Source organism: Sceloporus occidentalis, unplaced genomic scaffold (genome assembly GCF_023333645.1).
Source record: "Sceloporus occidentalis isolate IW3139 unplaced genomic scaffold, rSceOcc1.0.p SCAF_42, whole genome shotgun sequence".
Lineage (NCBI taxonomy): Eukaryota > Metazoa > Chordata > Lepidosauria > Squamata > Phrynosomatidae > Sceloporus > Sceloporus occidentalis.
Window position 1 is genome coordinate 7,441,696 of NW_028317022.1, and position 23,340 is coordinate 7,465,035.

The following is a 23,340-nucleotide window of genomic DNA, read 5'->3' on the forward strand; positions in this document are numbered from 1 at the left end:
ATGTCCCTTCCTTAAGTGGTATTTGGTTATGGTACCTGGATTACTTGGCAAGCTTGGGTGTTTATTGTATATATTTACATGTTGGTGTTTTGAGTCATTGTCCTTGTTAACGCACCTATGTTTATTGTTTCAGGTTTGGGCGTGACAATGACTCTAATAAATAAAATTGGCTGTGGCCTTTTCTCATCCATATTTATGGTGTGGTGTCATTATTGGGGTTTTTTTAATGGGGAGTTAAGCCTAGCCCGGAGAATCGAAGCTACAACAGTCATTGTTTTAATTTTGCATATGACTGTTCTAGCTGAAGGGAGACAAAATAAGGCTGTATTAATAATTAACAGTGTTTGTTTTGGTATTCGCAAAGGCTTCAGGATGTCTCTTTTAACTCTGCTTGAGTGATAATGGAAGGAATATTGTGTGAGAACATCCAAAAAAACTTAATTATTTGGTAAAACCATAGTGGTTGAAGCCCATTTTGATTTATTTCTATTCTGTGTTTATTTTTTTATGTAGAGGACTATGCTCAGCTTTGCAACATTCCAGTTAGATATAGACAACCTTACGGAGAAGATGCTCTTGACTTTTCTGAGGACTATCCTTCACCTGATCCATATAGTCTTCAGGAACGTAAGTAGACTAAAGTTCATTTTAATGTAACTTGTTTTGTGTTCAAAAACATGAAACCTATCTGCTCAAATACACTATTTATTGCAAGGAGAATTACATCTTTTATGCTACTATATGTTGAATTACCCTTCTGAGTCACGCTTACCAAGCTATAGTACATTTCACCAGTTGTCACTCTATGTACATTAACCCAGTAATGTATTTCGGTTGGTGTGAAGTGCCTCTAATTGCCTGATCTACTCATGTGGCTGCTGTTCTAGCTACCAACTATACAACGTTGCTGTGTCAGGTGCCAGATACCAGGACACCTTGCAGTCTAACCTAGTTGGTTAAATGACTAGTGGTAGCTTAATTTTAATATTTTTTAGCCATTACAAGTTTGTGATATATGTTAGTAGGCCAACATATTTAGAGTATAATATGATGAGTAACAAAGGTTTTATAAACCTAAGATAATATGACTATGTTCATTTTTGGACAAACATGTTTCAGCTGAATTGAGTCCTCCAATGGAGTCTTCACTGAGATTAGTAAACTCAAAAAGGGATAACTTGCTGAAGCACAGCAATGTTCAGTAAATGGTAATTTCACAGAGGACGTCTAGCATCTGCTCTTAGATTTTAACAGAGCAACTATTCAGGATTTAGCAAAAACAACCTGCATGTTACTGACCCTAAGGAAACATTCTACAGGTCTTTCATATGACATATGGTGATATGTCATATGAAAGACCTGTAGAATGTTTCCAAATTTCACATTATTGCAGTCTCTGCATGAGCATAAAATAACAGTCTGTGACATATTTAACTTATTTCCCCAGTGAATCATCATGCATATAATTACTCTCTTGTGGCTTTTTTGAATGAAAAAAATACCGTATTTGCTCGATTATAATACGAGGTTTTTTCCAGAGCAAATGCTCCGAAAAATACCCCTCGTCTTATAATTGGGGTCGTCTTATAATCAGACCTCAAATAGGTCTGACTATGAGACTATAAGGCTTTTCTGGGGGGCAGGTTGTAAAAAAAGGAAATAAAAACAAAATATTTTTCTCAATCATAGCTTTTATTAACAAACAATTGTTCACATAGTTTACATGAATTAACATTTACTCGTAAAACTTTTTTCCTATAGGGTCGTCTTATAATCAGGCTTTTTCTTTTTTTCCTAAATTAATATTCAGATTTTGGGGGGTCTTTTTTTAATCAGGGTCGTCTTATAATCGAGCAAATACGGTAATACAAATCTGCATGTTGTACAGTTTCTTCTGTATATGAAGCGTGAAATTAATCTTAAGGGTTCTGTGCTATGAAGATCAAGAGAAAACAAACAACACAGAGAGAATTCAAGTTAGGACATCAAGGTTACCCTGATTTATATTTTACTGTTTTGAAATTTAATTGTGCTAATGTATTACTTATTAGTTTGATAGGAGAGAGGGGTTTTTTTGCCAAACATAGTCCAATTAAAATATCTGGTTCACCAGTGTTTCTAGCGGTATGGTACAGACCTAAATAAATTTGCATTATTTATTTAACACCCCCAATGTTAAGCAAAGAATAATTGCGAATAAGCCCATAGTATACACCCTGTGTTTTCAAGAGTGTCATAGTTAGGTTGATAACCTTCCATAAACACTATGTCCACCCTCAGCATGCATGGGACATCAGTGATCTCACACACCTTTTGTAGGACAACACTGCCAAAGGCTTACACAGCTTGTAGAGTGGGTCGATCTGTTGCCTTTTTTCAATCCACACTAGAAACTGTAAATCTGAAACAGATTTCAATGCTGCAAGTTGACCAGCAATCTCTGTAAATAGAACACAGAGCAGTGCAATTCTGCTGTGTAGTAGATCGAATCCTGAATTTAGAAAAACAATGTTGAAGAATTTAGATATACAGATTTATACCTTGGCACCAGCAGTCCCAGGCATGTTTGGGCAGGTCAGTGATATCTCGGCACCCACGCACTGCAAGTTACCATCTAATCTTTGCTCGGTGCTGACAGGCTATGTTTACTGCTTCCTCTAGCACATTGAAATGCCCCAGATGGTGCAAACTTGACCTTGTGTTATTGGCATTTAGAGAATGTCCTAATAGAGAAGGGTGAGCCTGGCACTCTGGACACTGAAGAATTTCTGTACAGCAGCAGAGAGTATGAAAGCCATTTTATGGATGATTAACAGTTTATCATGCCAAACAATGACATTTGTGTTAACATTCAAGCAGGAGAGCAATTAGCTCTATGTAGGTATGCAATTGTGTGACGTAAATCCGTCATACCTCAATACGTATACGTATTACCTACTGCCCCTTCTAACTTTAGGCTTATGTCCATATGCCCAGGCATGACAACGGAAATGTGATGGCCCATTCAAATGTATTACAGCCTGTTAAACACACAGATATGACAGCAGTTAATTTGCATTCTAGCTTCATGCTGGAAATCATGTGATGAGATTTGTACATTTGGCTGTGTCTTCTACATTTTACTAAGATGGAAGACTTAATAACAAGGGATATTTTGTGTAGTTAGAATTAACAAAAAAAAAATTGCATCATTAGAACAGGCTGAGGCTGGCCTACATCTTCCATACACACATCCAATCTACCGCTCCACAATGTCATATGACATAAGACAAAATCAAGCACTGATATGTAGGTGGCATAAAAACTTAAAAAGACCCCCTTAATGTTTCTCCGTTGCATTGTGTGAATTTTCTGTGAATAAACCTTTTTTATAACAAAAAATGATAGATTCTGCTTAACGCACTAGCGAGAGACATTCAAATTGAGTAGAAAAATATCTTTAAGGTGACATAATAAATCTAACATTAAAATGTTGCTCTTATTCAAGAGCCTCTGTGAACTGCATCATATTAGGACAGCTCTTTTTTTTGCAAAAAAAGTGAAATATTCCTTTTTATCTAACTAATGCCTGCAATATAAGAGCTCCCTCTGTCCAAAAGCTGTACTGTATACGCAGCTTTTTCCCCTTCATTCCAAATACATTGAATTAATACATTTGAAATATTGTAGATACAATCGTAACGCTCAAATCCCAGTTTGTCTTTACATATTTAAAGGCTAAATTACATCACTTATTGTCATCACGTATGCCTCAGCCAAAAACTTTCAGCTAAACATACTTTACATCCCTCATGATTTGTTAATCCTCACTTATCATTTCCTCCATTAAGAAAAATTATGATGAGCTGCGTAGGCCAAAGATTGAACCAATATACGCGCAGGAATTATCAAGTAACTGATTTTGTTATGATACAAGCTGGAGATTTTTTTTAGTAATATATTATCCTTATAGGATGGATAGTGACTAATAATAAACCTGCTACACCATTCTTTGAGTAAAAAAAAGGCAGATTATTATAGAAACGTACAATTTGTCAGCTGGTAAAAACCATTTGGCCCATCTAGTCTACCAATTGGTACCTGCTGTAATAATCTCAAACCTTGATTTTGTCATATATTTTTTTATATTTAGGATAGCCTTGAGCAAATCCAATGCATGCTTAAATTCCCTAACAGTATTAACTGGTAGGGCCGTTCCTAGGCAAGCTGTCACATAGAAGTGACTGCCTAATGGGTAATAGGGTGTGTGCGGACATTAAGTTAGCTGAGTAACTTTCATGTGATTTTGTGGGAACAAAACCTTGTCATGCATGATGCCCCCCTGGCTTTGTTTGTAGTTCCCTTCTTCCTGTGCATGATACTATCTAGCGCGTTCCAATCCCAGGCTAATTTTTGTTGTAACTGTCTATGAGTTAAGCACTACGTTTGTAGAAGAGAAAATAAATAATCTTATTGAGCAGTCAATGTCTTGCCAATGCGCTGTAAGAATGGCCTAAGGCTGGATATGACTGTTGGCCAGCAGTCCACCGGACATTTGCCCGGTGTGTCATATGACCAGTGCTACTTTTGTGAGTGCATTTCACACCATTACACATTTAGAGTGTGTTATTTACCACACTATTATTGTTATTATTTTTCCACATGTCCTTGCGCCCCATTCTTGATGTATATATGACCAGTCCAGGCCTGATTGTGTATCTTATCCATCGTGAAGGTTATGATTTTAAGTATAAATCTATTTTTATAAATCTAGTTTTTGCTTACCACATTCTTATTGGGAAACATATGCAAATGTATTTTTGTATTGTATCGGAATACATCCCAATCAACAAAAGGCAAAACTTAGTCGTTTGCCTTAAGTTAAATCCCTAACTGCAGAAGTCCCTTCCCAAAAAAGACTCAGCTGCCTAGATTCATATTTCAATGTATGCATGAGTAAAAACTACATGTAGATTTTATATGGCTCCAACCTCATCCATTCTAATGTATTATCCACTACATCTACATGGAGTCACTTTCCCGAGTGTTCATGGGATGTCTTATTACAGCTGTTTATTGTGAAGTTCTGCTGCCCTCTAGTGGTCATTTCCCACTTAGAGAATAAATAATCAAATGAAGGAGTATCTACCCCACTTTTTGATGGGAATGAGCTGTTTTTAAAGTTTTCCTCCAGTGTTTTATCTGTAGACTCCATGTTCAGGTGTCCGTTGGATTTATTTCTTCTGTCTCTCTCGGCGGCTGTCATTGCAATATTTGTTTTAGAAAATTGGCACATTATGCTCAGTGCTATATATAAAAACATTTGTATTAAAACCATACTGTCCTTTAAAGTTGAGTCGGTCTCTGTGTTAACTGTGGTAACAACTGCGAATGCGGCATACACCTTTGTTTCAAAAAAACTCTCTCTTTTCTTGGAAACAAATTTACCATCTGGCTACATTTCAATTGTTTACAATCACTCTGATTGTGACGAAAAACAATATCGAGAGAGAGTGGGGTTTTCCTGCTATAATTCGGTGTGTTCTGTTACTATTTGGGTAGGTGTTGGAGGAAGAAAGTATGAAGAGCTGCAGGCTGAGGAGTGCGGCATTTTAAACGGATGCGAAAACGGCAGATGTGTGCGAGTACAAGAAGGGTACACCTGTGATTGCTTTGATGGATTTCACCTGGATATGATGAAAATGACTTGTGTTGGTAAGATATAAGTTACATAAAAATACATCCAAATCAAGTGCAAACATACAGTAAATGTTTCTATAGAGAGCAACTCCAATGTAATAAATCAATAACATTTTTTAAAGTTAGAATATTCCATTGGCTTCTATGGTAGTAAAGAATGCTCTTTAGAAATAAGCCTGTGTATGTGCCCACTATCTCTCTCTCACACACTCTTTATTTCTTTCTACTTTCTCTCTATCTTAGTTCTCTCTCTCTTGCTCCACCATCTTCATTTCTCCTTTACATAGTTATATAGGCTGAAAAAAGACATGCGTCCATCAAGTTCAGCCTTTCCTATATCTGTTAATTTGTTGCTGTTGATCCAAAAGAAGGCAAAACCCCCCCGTTTCGCGCTTTCTAATTTTGCACTAACCAGGGAAAAAAATCCTTCTTGACCCCAAAATGGCAGTCAGATTTCTCCTTGGATCAATAAACTGTTTCCCCAGAATTAAAGATTATATGCCAGAATATTATGTTTTTCCAAGTATCCATCCAGTTGCTGTTTAAACGTCTGTACAGACTCTGATAAAACTACCTCTGCAGGCAGTGAATTCCACATCCTTATTGTCCTAACTGTAAAAAAAACCTTTCCTCTGCCTTAGACTAAATCTCCTTTCTTCCATCTTCTCTATTTTCTCATGCCTCTCTCTTTGGTCACTGCCTTTCGTTCTCCCCCTGTCCTGTCTCACTCTTTCATATGTTTGTTAAATTTTTTACAACACTATCCGGCTGCCCCTCTACACTGTATACACAACACTAACCGCCATACCCTTAAAAGTGTGCAAATTGCCAGTCACGCTGTGTTGGGCATACATCAAAGGTCCAATCACAGTGCACTTTACTCAACCCCTGTATGATTTATCATTACATATTGTTCAACTGGCCTGTTTTATTTTTTTATTTTTTTTTATGCCCTGATGAAGATCCAAATGCTTTGGGTCAAAGTGTACCTTAGCATGTTCACCCACACCTTTTAATACATCTTTACATCTATGGAGATTATGTCAAGTAACATGAAACATTTTGCACTGAACTGAATATACCAATAAAACCACCAGAATAATGTTAGCACCTATTATTAATATTAATCTGGCACAATGTGTACTAATGAGAAAAACCTTTGAAAGCTTTCAGGATTTAATATGTAAAAAAAACTTTCCCCAAACCGATTTCTCTCTTTTTTATGTTCTGCTGTTTAATCCAATCCTATCCTTTGTCATCTTCTTCATTTTGTCTTTCTAAACCCATTTCCTGCTGCGTCCCGGTCTCTTACTTACTAAGAATTATACATGATCATTAATATGCACCTATTACTTTTTTGGAATGGAACATGTTATATAAATAAAGCATTGTCTGACCCAACTAGTATTATATTTCTGGAAATATTTTGGGTATGGAAACAAAGGCAAAATACTCAGTTTAAACTGTAATTTATCAAGGACCACCATGTAAACTATAGGCTATATTTCTGTGGTAATGGATATATTTATGTGAAGTATGCGCATGATCCTAAATTCTTTAGTAAAATCTAAAAGTATATGGTATTATATTGCTAATCTTAATGTAAGAATCTGAAATATCAATAAAATATATTTATTATGTTGCTTTAGTATTTGTGGAAATAAAATAATTGTGATGGGTAACTGATTATTTTTTTCACTTTTTTTTTCTCCAGATGTCAATGAATGCAACGAGTTGAACAGCAGAATGTCTCTCTGCAAGAATGCCAAGTGTATCAACACAGAAGGGTCATACAAATGTGTCTGCCTGCCAGGCTACGTACCATCAGATAAGCCAAACTACTGCACAGCACTGAACTCAGACAAAGACCAAAGTGAATTGGAATAAACGGACGCTTAACCAATTTCAAAGCCCATATACCCTGCACTGTATAAAGTAAACAAGACGTGTGTGTTACTTCAGATGGATCAGAACCCGAAGTAATGGAATTATGGGAAATAGCATTAACGCTAGCATCTGGAAGCAGAACTTGATAGTTGAGCTACTCTACATCATTTTCAATAAAATACAGACCAAATGGACACATTTTCCGTACGGAAGAAACCACCCAAGTATATATATAGTCTGATATTACCTAAATTTGTTGGAAAAAGCATTGATGTTATCGTAAACCGATTATTATTATTATTTTGTACCTATCGCTTAATTAACTTGGCATTTAAATATCGGCGGGAGCATTTTTATAACACTTTTTGACGATGCAGCACGTTGGATACCTTGTAATTCAAGATAAGAGCAAATTGCATTTTTTTTGGTGCAAAATTTTGTAGGGCAAACTCTTTCACATGGTTATTCTATTCTTTTAAATATTTTTTCAGTGACTTATAAACTTTTGTTTGCCCTGTGGAGCAGACCTCCCCTTTCTCCAACTTTTTTGTACGTCTTGGCTGGAAGACTGTTTTGAATTTTTTTTTATTATTATTATTATATATTTTTTACTCTGTCTTTGCCTTTTACTGCACTTAAACTCTTTGTAACATTTCTTGTCAAGTTTCAAAGCTGCTAGAGAGCCTTTGCATCCCTTCATGTACATTAAATGAGACACATTTCCCTGTCCACATATTAATGTGTAAATTGAACATGAAACAAAAAATTATTTTTGAATTTCGTAACAATTTAAAGCTGTATATTAAACCTCCAAAATAAAAGAACATTTTATTATTATTTATTTTCTTGATATAGTGGATATAATTAAACCCTATTCATTCAACTCAGTTTCCTAAATATCGTTTCCGGCAAATATATACATTAGTTATTAAGTCAGTTGGTAAAATCAACTAAAAACAGATTTGTATGTTTTTTTTAGACAATGCTGTTTTTGTTATATGTAAACGTGAATTTGGATTTTAATTAAAACATATAAACATAATTCATAACCATAAGTGCATAGCTGTCATTATAGGATGTGTCTGACCTATGTTGCTAGAATCATGGGTTGTGGCTAAACATGACCGATTCAAACAAGACACAAACATGGTTCTTACCTAAAGTGACTTTGTTGCTAGAATGGAAGCCCATCATTTTATTTTTGGGGCTGTTATAGCAGCAAGGGGGGCACTCCAAAATAATGAGATGTCCAACAAGCACATATATGTGTGATGGTCAAGTGTCCACATACTTTTGGTCATATAATGTACATCCATTGGATCGTAAGTCAAACGCTTCATTCAAACGCTTCAAATCTTATGACATTTCATCAAATGGGACAAAAAATACCCAAGGGGCATAACATTTGCATCAGAGCACCCAAAAGGGACTCCAACAGGACAGAAGTGACACTGATAGTGGGTAGATCCTGCAGGGCCCTCCTAAATGTGTATTCCTGACCAAAGGGAGACCCTATCAGGTTTTTTACTGGGCAGGTGCCCCTTCTTGCAGACACCCACTACTGTTTTGTTTCCTCAGTTTACGGTAGCTCTTTGACAGTGCAACCAACTGTGCAAGTGTTCCATGAATCCAATGGTCAACTCAGAATTGCATCATTGCTTATTTAACTATTAACTGTAGTTTACAAAAATGCAGTTACTTGCTAGAGAGGTGTTGTGAAAACATTATCAATTTCAACCTAAACTAAACTGTATTTTGGTATTTAAGTGCAGACAGACTAATTTCTAAAATAATTCTTGTTTTAGGGGATACTGAGAGATCAAACACAACAAAAATACCAAATGTCATTGAAATATAAGATTAAGACAATTATCAGATGCACTTCCAAAAAAAATTAGTTGAATGTAGGTATGTACTCTGTGGATACTTTAATATGAAATTCTTACCTGTGTACCTGCCCCCTCCTCCTCTCTTGCCACTGATTGGTCGCTTGAAGCAGTCAGTCAATGGCAGTGAAGAGTTCCCATTGAAATCAATGGGAACACTTAATGCACTGCATCTTTTGCTGGAGTTGACCAGGAGTCAAACATATCTCCTGTAAAAAGGAGATGGCAAAATGATCAAATGCATTTTTAAAAGTAACATCATAAAAATTTAAGGGACCACCTGGCTATACTATGCATAAAAATGATGGCTGGAGTGTCCCTTTAACTATAGGAAGATTGCAGTTTCTTCAGCCAACATTAGGTGACAGCATAACATTAAATATTTTAGCATAGTTTTTATAACGTTTTAACTCTTATGAAATATGAAACTTCCCTGTTCCTTGATCTGTAATATCAAGGTTTTAACTATCAAGAAAATTTTGACATTACCTAGAAAGTTACACTTCATAGTATTTTTACAGTGTTTGTATGTTTCATGATTATCGTGAAGTCGAGTGTAAAGTCAACTAAATAATAAAAAAATATCCCCTTATTTTCCTGTGCCCCTCCTCTAGTTACCCAAGTCAACTCTAGTTCACAAAATCGTATTTTCTTTATTTTTTGGGGGCAAATACAGAACACACTTTTACTGTTTTAGTCCAATATGTGACGGAAATGCTAGGTCAGAGGTGGTTACCTTAACATCAATTCAAGAATACAGAATTAAAGTGCAATCATTTGCTCCACAGTATGGTGTCACAAGATGTCAGTAATCTGCTGGAAATACCAAAATTCAACAGAACGTGCTCTTAATAAAAACATACAGTCTAAAAAAAGACAAAATAAACTTTATCTGAACGTTTCTGCCAGGACGGGTGGCTTAATGTGAAATGAGACGAGCCTAAAATTAGAATGAAGTTAGCTCAGGATGCATTGTCTTTTGTAGGGTTAACAAAGGTGGCCTCAGACAATGCTTATCCAGGAAATTCTAAGTTACGTACTTTGGATTTTCACAAAATAAAAGTACAGTACAAGTATTTTGTGAGTTAATCTCTTTTAGTATATTATATTGTTTTTTTAAATTTTTTTTTTATTTTTACCTTTTTTTCTCTTTTAACTAAAGGTTAATTAAAGGTGCTACTCTACAGAATTTAACACTTTAAATGCTGTTAGAAACATAATTTGTTGTACTAGTCAATTTCCAAACCCTTCTGAGAAATTATTCTTTAATTGTGCGAACTTTTGTCTCATTCTTGATTTGTGTTGGGACCCGACAAACACATGACCCTGATTAGCTGTCAAGACCTTCATCTCTGCATGCTAGTTCTCAAAAAACTTTTTCCGATGCATTACCACTCAGTTATGTATGTTCTGGAAGGTGGTAGGGAGACCAGTGTTGGGCTAAAACAAGGCCAGATTAAAGCACTTGGGGCCCTGGAGCAATTTGACAAAGAGCGGAACTTTTGCTCTTCCTCCTTCAAGGTACTGGATGTCCTTCACATTCCTTCAAAGCTCTGCGCTCTGTGAAGGGGCATCATTTCCATGCGTGTGGCACAGTGAGGGATCTACAGGCTACGGTATGTTCAGGATGCAGCCTGTAGTTTCCTCACTGTGCTTCACGCACGAAAATGGCATTACTTCCTGACACACGATGTAAGTGAAGGAGCTTTGGGCCATAGTACTTACCACATCCAGTAAATACTGAGAAGTATAGACACCTCACAGTGCTGGGGCCCTGGAGCTATTGCTCCACAGTTAAGCCAGCCCTGGGCTAAAGTGTTGAAACTATAGGTCAAAGAGCTGTCCAGCGATGAATGGATTGCCCTGCCTATGTGACCTCTATATTCAGGAGCATGATCGTCTATCATTTTAGATTTTAAAATGTTAGGTAAACCACATTGTTCACGATATTCTTTTTTTTAGAAATTCTGTGTCAGGATTTACCAGGAGTTGGAGCCCGGTTGCAGGAGATGGCGCACACCCTTGCAAAATAACACTGCTTAGAGTGACAGTATGAAGAGATAACTAGAGCGGTGAGAGTGTACACGGGGGCAAAACAGGTACGCGGTACAGACAGGGGATATCCCTGAGCAGAGTCAGACATAAGCAGAGGTCTGGGCCGGCAGGCAGGGTTCACAAACGGTGTATCAAAGCAGAGGTCAAAGTCCAGGAAATCGGGCCTATAATAATATAATCATAGAAGCAAAAACAACAACCAGATACTGGGCTGGAGGTGAGGCTGATCATATAAAGCCTGATGATGAGGCCAGGTGAGAGAGGCGGGGTTCAGTCCATACCAGAACTAGGTGATGACAGTGAGTTTAAGTCCAGCCAGGCCTCTTAAAGGGGTGGCCACGCCTTGCGGTCTGTGGGACTCTGGGTGATGCCTGACACTATTTTAATGTTATATTTATGTATAATAAAACATTTACAATGTGCATAATATTTAAAATACCATAAATAACAAATACACAAGAAATTAGAAATATGGTACTCTATGTGTCACAGAGCTGGCTAGTCCGACCGACTGCCTCCGCTGTCTTGTGCTCCCTTAGCCTGGGACACCACACTGTCCCCGGTTCCCCAGTCACTAGCCGAGACTCAGTATAGGGTAAAACCAAACGAAGACTGATTTATTTTGGACACACAGGGCTGGATATATCCAGCAAAACACACATTAACATAAAAAACAAGATATTGGGATACCAACCGCCCCTTTAATCTGCCTCCCAGAGACAACAGGGGCAGTAACGGGATTAACAATACACTAGGGTCCCAACCTCCACTATCTATTGCTGGCCAAAACCAGTTCCAGGGATGGCCGGGGTAAATGTCTGTGGTAGTGGAACTGGGGGGAAGGGGACAACATAATAATGCACCATGGGGTGGGGGGGTCTGATATTAAATTAAAACAATCGCGGTCACTCCCTGGTTGCAGATCCTGGCTGTCTGCTGGAGATAATCCCCTCAGCGAGTGATGACATGATATACTGCTGGGGGTAGCCACAGAAGTCTTTACAAACCCAGGGCCCATAGTCAATAGGGAGGAGGCTGGCAGTCAGGCCTCTCCAGTGGTCCCAGTGACGGAGGGTTCTGTCACAATATGGTTTACTTATTAGTAGTGACGTATAGTCTAGATGTGGATTTCTTTTAGCTGAAGCTGTTCCAGAATCAACAATCCGCCTAACCTAGCTTCTAAAAAGAAGATATAATAGTATTGATCCACTGATTCATACTTTGTTTTCTTAATGATTTTCTACATGTTTAAAGTGGTGTCCTGGCAGTTTCATTGATTCTAACTTTAGCACACACATGGATCGCATGAGACCGTTTTAGAAAGAAATATAATGGTGTTTGTAAGAACACGTTTCACTTCTATCAAAGAGTAAACGCAGGCAGCATTATCAGCATCAAACAGGAAACGGAAAGAGGACAACAGGAAGTCAGTCAATTAACATCTGTGCTGGTTGTCACTAAAAATTCAAATATATCCAGATATTTGGCAGAAGAAATGATCATTTTGGTTCATTGTACGAAACCACCTGGAGAAATTTTAATAGTATTTTAATAGTATTTGTTGTCAGATTTAACTTTCCATCTCCTATCCTCTCCACATATGCAACATTATCAATTATTTTCGTTTTTGATTCAGGCATTACCTATTGTAATACTATTTGTCTCGTGATGAATTCTGTAAGTGTGTTGGGCACCATAGTTACTGTACATTTTATCATTTTATAGATACCATTACTATTAGTTTCCTTCTATCTGTCTAACTATAGTTAACTATTACTATAAGATTATTATTAAAGAACGTCATGATCATGACAGCAAGATAAGGGAACAGAAAATATTCTTGATGAATTTTTTGATTGCAAAGCCACAATAATGAGAAAAAAGAAGGAAAGACATTTGGCTTGTTGGAGGTCCCTTTTAAAATTTAGAAACCGGAACAATAAACCTGATGATATCATTCCATCAAAATTAGTTTTTTTTACAAAGAAATTACTTCTTCTCCATATCATAAATTCCTTGTGTGGCCCTTAAATGAGATGTTACCATGTCTCTTCTATAGAAGATGCTCCAAAGAAGTGTGTTTGTCTTTTAGTAGACCAAGGTTCATAGGTAAGATGGAGCCTCACATAGTTCTTCGTAACAAAGACAAAGGTCTTGCAAGCTTCTTGACTCAACATCTTACTTAATAAATCTGCTAATTATCAGTGTAAAGCTTGTGGCTCAGGACTGTCCATAAAACCATACAATTATATATATATATATATATATATATATATATATATTAAAATGACATGGTCTTTTATTTCAGCCAAGTTCTCTAACTTGTTAGGATAATTATTTTTTTTTATGCCCCAGTCAAGTTATACTGTATACTTGCTGATGTTACTTAGGAAAAATAACTGTCATTGAGGTCTTATGACATAATGCTCATTGACAGAGAATCATGTTTTAGATCTAGAGTTTAGAGTTAACATTTAAAAAAGTGTTTGAGAACCCGTGAAGTCCATAAAATTATTCATGTTAGCCACCACGTTTCTGAGTTTACAGTCGTATTGATGTAGCCATACAAAAATAACTAATGCTTTTGAACTTCAGGAGTAGTACAATATGCGGAGATCAAATATTTCATTTACTTCCAGCATTGACCAGGAAGTTTATTTGTTTAAGCCTAAATGTCTATTCTATAAAAGGTGGTGTTAAGATGCCCCGATTCACTCCACATATAATGCCCTAGCAACTGGCCATCTCTGTGGAATATCCATTCTTCTGCTGGAACCCAACTTTTTCTCTCTCTCTTCAGATCTTAACCCTATGACTCTAGGAACGCACTTATATGAAACTGAGTTGTAAATGGATACCCTGGCCTATTGTTGGAGGTAGTTTTTTGGTTAGCAGTATGACTGTTTTTGCTTATATACTGAAACTTATTGAACTTCTGCTCGGGGTGTAATAGTAGCATAGGTAAATTAAAGGGGAAAGCCCATGGAAAAAAATATTTTTTTCTCCTTGAACATAAAATACAATGCTGTATATGATAACGTAGATTTGCATTGACAAAAACCTGGTTTTATGTTATTTTGTTCCAGTAAACGTCCTTTATCTGCAGACCTGGTGGCTGCCATTGATGTCAGTCATTATATTTTGGGTGTTCTCCCTTGCTCAAACACCACACAGCTAATGGCAATACTAATGAAGTTAATTTCTCCATAGACTTTCATAAGTCATGATTAACACTGAAACATTCTATTACTTACCAAAGGCAGAATAAATCAGGGGATTTATCTAGTAGGTTGAGCTACGATAACAGAGATAGAACGCATACAAAAAAACTAATATGCAGCTGTCTGAAATTATTGCACAGTAATTTCTAAAATAGTTTTTAACCTGATACTAGTTATAAAAAATGTTCTCCTTTAAGAGTCTTTTTTAAAGATTGTGAGTGTAAATAATGTGTTTTATATTTGACAATTCACACCTATACAGATAAATATGCAGGTTATGCAATATTCATAATTAATACTCATGGTTTCTTAAGTCATTAAGGTTGGTAAAAGCAAAAAGAAAGGCGTTGATTAGATGAGATGATGTAATGTGCGCATCTGAAGACACTGGAAGTATTTCGTTTTTCTTTTTTTTAGTTCGAATGGGATGACGTTTTCAGCCGTGGCTCTTCTGCTTAGTCTGTTTCCTAATTTGAATGCTAGATAATATCTTCTTCTTCCTTTACAATCCATGATAACAAGTTAGTTAACAGGAAAAGACAAAACAAAGCTTCAGGACATCAATGGGGATTACCTAACCATCTGCCTAAAAGAAACAGTAAACAGAGAAGGACTGAGAGATAGAGGACATAACAAAATATTAGAGGCAATTAGGTATGATCAGCCATTATTACCAAGCAACTAACTCCCAATATCCTCAGTAGAATCTGTATTGTAGTGTTGCCTGTATGAGATAGATCATCTTAAAACCAAAACCATATCCATTACAATGTTTTTTAACACTAATTTTTTTGACTATTTGAAATACCTTTAACTGCATTTAAAAAGTTGCCTTTCAAATACAATTTGCCTTCACACCATCTCATCCCACCTTTTTTATGTTCTCTGCTAGTGAAGTTAATAAAATATTTGACAGATTTATAGGGAGATGGTGAGAGTATGAGTGAAGGGTGAAGAGGAGAAGAAAGTGGTAAAAGTATTCCCAATGTTCCGAATTATCTGGGGGTCTGTAATGCAAAGTGGTGAACTTGTCCCGTGACGTGGTGTTTGGTCCAAAGAATGCAATAATTTTCATTTTCTGTCTCAGATATTGCATGCTAGGAAGAGTTGTTACATCCAGGCATAAAATATAGTGAGGCAAATGGCTTTGAGGGACCTGTCAGGAATTCGTGAACCGGTATTTAAATCTGTGATTTAAGATCAGGGCCGGCCCAAGACAAAATGCCACCTGGGGCGAAGTTAAAATGCCGCCCGCCCCATTATCTACCCTTCCTCTCCCTCCCTGCAGCCCCCCCATTATCTACCCTTCCTCTCCCTCCCTCCCTATTATCTACCCCCCCCCTTGTACTTACCTTTCAGCAGTCCTGCGGCGAGTCTCCCTGCTCGGTCTCAGTGCCGGCTTGTAATGCTGAGCGCCGGAAATGACGTCATCTTCCGGTGCTCAGCATTACAAGCCGGCACCAAGACGAGCTAGAGGGCTCGCAGAGGAGAGAGGGGCGCCGAGCGGGTACTGACAACTTGGTAAGCGAAAACCGGCGCCCTCTTCTTCTTAAATTCCGGATAGCCATATGCCTATCCAATGCATGTTTACGCAACTGTTTAAAATATGCCGGGATAACTTTGCACGCAAATTCATCGGAAAAAATGAAGTATTTGTGTAAAACGCATACCCACCAGATTAGGTCACTGGGGGATGATCAGCGAATGAATGATCATTGACCTAAAGAGTCATTAATCATTGATCCAATAGTAATGTATTAGTTTAAAAATTGTTAAAAAATAAAATAACTATTGCAAAATAAAAAGTATGTAACCAGATCACTTAGTATAGGCCACTGAAACTGATCAGTGAATCTGGTCAATAATCAATGACCTGAAATTCCATTAATCAGTGATCAGATGGGAGCACAATATTGAGTATGACTTGGTCACCACAAGCCTGGGGCGGACTAAAGACACAATCGTTAACACCTTTAATGCCACAATTGCATCATCATGATCATGGCATTCAAGGGGTTAATACTGCACAATCGCTCTCATGCAGTGTCAAGAAATCTGTATTTGGGCATAATACGCACCTGTTTTCAGGAGTCTTGAAAAAGGGATAAATAACAGATTTTATAGTAAATTCCCTTACTGTATTAACCTCTACCATGTCTGCTGGGAGGTTGTTCCACTCATCTAACACTTTCTCAGGAAGTAAAACTTCCTAGTGTTAAATCTAAGCCACAGAGCCTCTTTTTTTTAGATAATTTTATTGATTTATGTCTGCCGTGGGTTGTTGGGGTGAGCATGTCTGGACCCGGGTAGGTTAAGAATATGTCAGCACAGGTGGCCAGGGGGTGTTTTGGCTTTTGGAAGAGACAAAGCGAGTAAAATAATTGTAGGTCGTGGGCAAAGGAAGGCTGATACGATATTGGGTGAGGGCAAGAGACAGAAAGGGGTGACATGATATAATAGAGACAAGGCCGGCCTTATCATCGACCTAGGGTTCTAAACTGGTGAACGATAGCAGCCCTTACAGGGTGACAAAAATTCAGAGAGAAAAATAGGCAGGGATTAAGAAAATCCTCAGTGGCATAACTCAGAAAATCTCTTTCTCTCTTGACATTTCCTTACAATAAGTCTCTAGGTGAATTGATTTTTTGTAGCAGTTCCGAGGAAACAAAGACTAGACTTCAATATGAAATTAATTTTGTTCCCGAGGTGCTTCATGCAGTTTGAACAATGCCTACACTTTCAAATCGTCTTTTTGATCACACTGAGTAAAAGGATATGTGCATTTACTGTTTTGTATTGTTACCGAAAAAAAAATAATTATACCTTTTTTTGTAGCACACTTCCTGCCAGGGTTACTTACTTCTATTAGCTGAGCTGGGGCTGTCAGGCCTATTTATAGTAAAATTAAGAAAAAAAAGCACCACTGGAGGCAGGAAAAGTTACTTAAAGAATAGAAGGAAGTGTGCCTGCTACCCAGCCAAGACATCCAGAGTATTACAGCAACTACCTTCATACTGTCTTTTAACTTACGAGGAGGGTGCAGGACATTCTGACAACTGAAAGGCTACGACTATTACAACCAAAAAATCATAAGGAGTTTTCTTTTGGAAAATCTCAGAAATCTGGTATGAGAAAAGGAAGAAAAATGACTGTGGGAAAAGAAAACAAGGTCAGAAAAAAATATGTTTAAAAAAAAATAAAAATATATATATATATATTTAATCTTGATGGTTCTTCTGTGCAGCGTGAGTTCACACGCTTCGTAGAGGACACTTAGAACGTGTTTTCGCACTATGGAAAGAAACACCTTGTGGTAACTGCTAATAAAACTTATTTATAAAGCTAATTTATAATCAGTGTTACTGACAAAGAAGCACATAGCTTTCTAAATTCAGATCAAGGAATTTCAAATAGATAACTGTCTGTAAAGGTCTTATACAAAAAAAGGTTTTCAAGATATAATAAAAAACATTGTTTGCACTTACTTGGACATATTCTTTTGTTTCAGTTGTTAAATTAGTAAGGTACGTTACATTATGGAGAATATATTTAGTTTTATAAATCAAGCTGTAGTCTCATCTGGCCAAGTCATGTCCAATTGTTTATGATCAGGTTTAAATAATGAAATACATTAAAGTAAATAGAAACAATGAAGCCTCATTTGTGCTCGTAAAATCTAGGCAGGTTTTTCATAGGAAATTGTCAATCACAATTTATATGATAATTTACATATGTTTATTAGTCACAAGGCTAAGTTATATCATACTGAAAACCTCTAATTCATGCCTACTGTGTAATTTTGACTTAAGTTCTGATATAGGTTGAAGATCAGAGGGGCAACTGTAGTGGTCTTGTCAAAGAAAAAAGAAAAAAAAATTACTTAAGGGTCCACAACCTTTCTCGGAATAATAGATACATATCTAGAGGGATATTAGGAAATGGCATTTAGGGCTTTTTATGGATTAGAGATATATGAATGTTATTTCATACCTCCAAACATTTCAAATCACCAAAGATGGATGCTTTTAGGGGAAGCGGCACTAGTGGCATTGCATCACCAAGTGTTTTATTACATGACCTTTAGAGTTGTAGAACACTGGAATGCACTGATATCTGGCAAAAATTGTGAGCTTGACATCAGGACAGGAAAGAGGAATTTGGGTTTTGAAGACTGGCACTTGGGAGATATGCCACATTATAAAGAATCAATTAAAAAAAAATACTTTGTGAGGAAAAAACATGCAAAAACTGGAAGGGGATAGGTGGAAACTACTTTTGAAGGTAGAGCCTGAAAAGCACAGGGAAGCCCAACACCTTTTACCTCTGCTGTCAGGGTCAGACTGACCTACAGTAATGGGGAGAAAAAAGAGGATAGGAGATAAGGAGAAAGGGGAAAGAACTGAGGCACAGATCTCTTATCCAGAACAAAACTGCACTGCAGACTGACAGGCAGACTGACTATAATGCTGGGTATAGAGATGGAGGGGTATGATTTTGTTACAATATGGGGTGATAATGATAGGGGATGAATATGAATGATGATATGTTGATGATGATGATAATGGTGAGAGATATGATGGTGGTTAGGGGATATGACATATGAATTATGTGTGATAATGGTCAGCGGCAGCTCTACACTTACATATATACATAAGCACACACACATAAGCCAACACCTTAAACATACATACACATATACACACACCCACTCCAACAACATACACTTGCTCACACATACATATACAGCCATTCCAATGCCATACACCTAGTCATAATTACATGGACACATACACGACCTCTCTAATCACTATAACCTTATTCATACAATGTTTTAGGTTTAATTGTAAATTGTTAGGATATTTATTAAAAATGTTATAGGCATTCTCAGTTGATGTATAACCACAAACAGGGTTTGCACATAATACTCAGTTGATCTCTGTATTTTCATGTGGTTCTCAATTGATATTTACCCAGAATGCATTGCGTGTGTTACTCAGTTGATCTCTGTGTTTTCATGTGGTTCTGAATTGATCTATAGACACAATGCAAGGTTTGCATTTGATATTCAGTTGATCTCTGTTTCCATGCGGTTCTCATTTGATCTATACAAACAACAAAAACTGTCTGCGCTTCTTACCCTAATAAAGTTGGCAACAAATATATAAACATAATATAAATGAGAGGTTTTGGTTATATGAATTGGCCAAAGCATAATTAAGCTCACCCGCCACGTCAAGGCACACTCTCAATAGGGTGAGAACCTACTCTCACTTCCTACATAGTGGACACACAAAGCAGTTTATACTGCTACCAAAACCTTATTAATGTGTTGGGGGAGGTGCAATTAAACCTCCTCCCCATTAACCCCTGGACAGCAAGCTGCAACCAGACTGATGAGGAGCCAACAACCTCAAATATGTGCAAACAGGGAAAAGAAAAAATGTCGGTGCGCTAAGCTAGTCACAGGCTCAAATAATACAAATATGTAATACGAGGCCTACCAAACAGGTGTAAGCATGCAGCAAGAAACAGTGTATTGGCTGTACAATGTATACAAACAACAAAAACTGTCTGCGCTTCTTACCCTAATAAAGTTGGCAACAAATATATAAACATAATATAAATGAGAGGTTTTGGTTATATGAATTGGCCAAAGCATAATTAAGCTCACCCGCCACGTCAAGGCACACTCTCAATAGGGTGAGAACCTACTCTCACTTCCTACATAGTGGACACACAAAGCAGTTTATACTGCTACCAAAACCTTAATTATGCTTTGGCCAATTCATATAACCAAAACCTCTCATTTATATTATGTTTATATATTTGTTGCCAACTTTATTAGGGTAAGAAGCGCAGACAGTTTTTGTTGTTTGTATACATTGTACAGCCAATACACTGTTTCTTGCTGCATGCTTACACCTGTTTGGTAGGCCTCGTATTACATATTTGTATTATTTGAGCCTGTGACTAGCTTAGCGCACCGACATTTTTTCTTTTCCTCATTTGATCTATACCCACAATACAGGGTTGGGTTTGCATGTGATATTCAGTTGATCTGTTTGTTAACCAGGCATTCCTACTTTATGACAAACGATATTTGCATAATTTGACCTATAAATGTTGCAAAAAATATTTGGGGCATTTGGGGCATCTATATGCAGATGATACCCAAATCTACCTGTCTTCTCCTGATCTCTCTCCATCTCTCATGTCCCGGATCACCAGCTGCTTGTCTACTATTTCTTCATGGATGTCACAACACTACCTGAAACTTAATCTTTCTAAAACGGAACTCATTATCTTCCCTCCCTCCATCTCCACTCCACTACCTGAATTCTCTATCACCATTAACAACACAACAATCTCTCCTACTAACCAGGCCCGATGCCTTGGGGTCATCCTTGACTCAAACCTCTCCTTCATCCCTCACATTCAGTCCCTCGCCAGATCCTGCCGCCTGCACCTAAAAAACATCTCTCGTATCCGCCCATTCCTCACCCAAGAATCCACAAAAACTCTGGTTCATTCACTTATCATTTCCCGTCTTGACTACTGCAACACTCTTCTGGTTGGCATTCCACTGTCTCGACTCTCTCCACTACAGTCTATCCTTAATGCCGCTGCTAGGCTCATCTTCCTTGCACGTCGCTCCTCTTCTGCTTCCCCCCTCTGTGAAACCCTCCACTGGCTTCCGATTACCTTTAGAATTAAATTTAAGATCCTGGTACTGACATATAAGGCCATCCACAATACCGCTCCTCCGTACATTTCTGACCTCATTAGCAAATACTCTCCTACTCGATCCCTACGTTCCTCCCATGGGCTAAGGCTCTCCTCCTCACTCATCACCTCTTCCTTTTCCCGTCTACAAGATTTCACTCGAGCTGCCCCATATCTCTGGAATCTGCTCCCAAGGAACCTTCAGAATTCACCCTCCCTCCCGACATTCAAGAAACATCTAAAAACCCACTTCTTCAGAGAAGCATACCATCTTAGCTGCTAGAACATCCTTGTCATTTATACCCCCACAATACCTCTCACCCTTTCTCTATGCCTTATGTTTATCACCCCATTTTCCCTCTAGATTGTAAGCTTGCGAGCAGGGCTCTCTCCACCAAATGTATCGGTTTGTCTTAGTCTGTCAATTCTTGTCTTGTCATATCCCTTGAATTTATGTATTGTATTAAGCGCTGCGTAAACTGTTGGCGCTATATAAATAAAAGATAATAATAATAATAATAATAATAAAGAGTTATTAGGACTATAAATTTCATTATTGGTTAACAAATGTTTTGCAAATGTGTATCTCTGTTTTGCATACTGTTTATCAAATTATTTTCCAAATTTTTAGCTCTAATGTTTTTAGGAGTGCTACAAGTTTATGTGCATGTTTATCATCATATGATTAATGTCATACTTAAAATATTATTTAGCAATTATTTGGATTCTCCCAGAGAGTCCCAACTCATTACACAATGTCATGGGCCACAGTGATATTAAGAACTGTGGGTTTTCATGTATGTTATATTCATGACTAATTTGTTCCTCAAGTATACTTTAAAAATGGTTCCAAATATACTTTTGTAGGGTATGTCCCTATTCTGAAAAAACCCCCAAATAAACAATTTGGACTGGACTTTATCATATTTAATGATTTAGGATCACTTATTTTGTCTCTTTTTACTTCCACTTATAGACACAAGTGTGTTTAGAGTAACTATGGTTTTTGGTAACATTTACTCCCTGACTGGATCCTTAGGTTTTGTTCCTTTCCTGGATGTTGAGCATGTAATAACAATCATAATAGCAATGATTGCTGTTAAAATACTGTATTTATAAATGTCACATACAGTATCTGGATGTATAGTATATTACAACATATTGCTCACAATAACACGCCTATATATTTGGAAGATTATATTTGTATAGGAAGCTGAAAAAGGAAATAATTCTACATCAATTCAATTAAAGATTAGAGGTCGATTACATAAACCATAAAATGAAATAATTAAATATGCCTGAATAATTTGATGTTTACAAGAACACTGCTAACTGTGTTAATGATCTGACTGCTTGATAAATTGGCCACATGGAGTTATTACTAAATTGATTTGGAAAAAGTTCAAAACATTTCTAAGTTATTCCAAAATATATTTGCCGAAACTGTGTAAGTTCAAATATAATGAAGCTTGAATCGAAGGATCAGTCAATATTACATTCCTTTCTAATATAATAGACAGTGACTTTCTACATTGATACTTCGAACATTCCTCTCAAGTGTCCTGGATTTTGTGGAAAAGTTCGAATTTTGCCCTTTATTCTGCTCTCCTACATAGCTGCCCAATGGTCGCGTCTTCTCCAATTAGGAAGATTGTCTGCCCGTGATCAGTTGGCAGCAACAATTTCCATAGCATTTCCCTGTGACAGACTGAAGCAGTCCTGTGAGGTGGCTTTATGGGCCTTATCTAAGATTGCTTTCTTCGCTTAAGGCGTGTTGCTGTAATGCCTCGATGTCGAGGCGTTCAGCAACACCAAAGACTCTAGCAGAGGCCCTGTGTTGCCTCTCTCTGGGGCGTCAATGTCCGCCATATATAATATGGCGTTGGATG

At 37.3% G+C, this 23,340-nt stretch overlaps 1 pseudogene; it reads left to right on the forward strand.

Annotated features, from left to right (window-relative positions):
• Positions 1 to 7,566, forward strand: part of LOC149289952 (latent-transforming growth factor beta-binding protein 1-like) — an 84,375-nt pseudogene extending 76,809 nt beyond the window's left edge.
• The last annotated feature ends 15,774 nt before the right edge of the window (positions 7,567 to 23,340 follow it).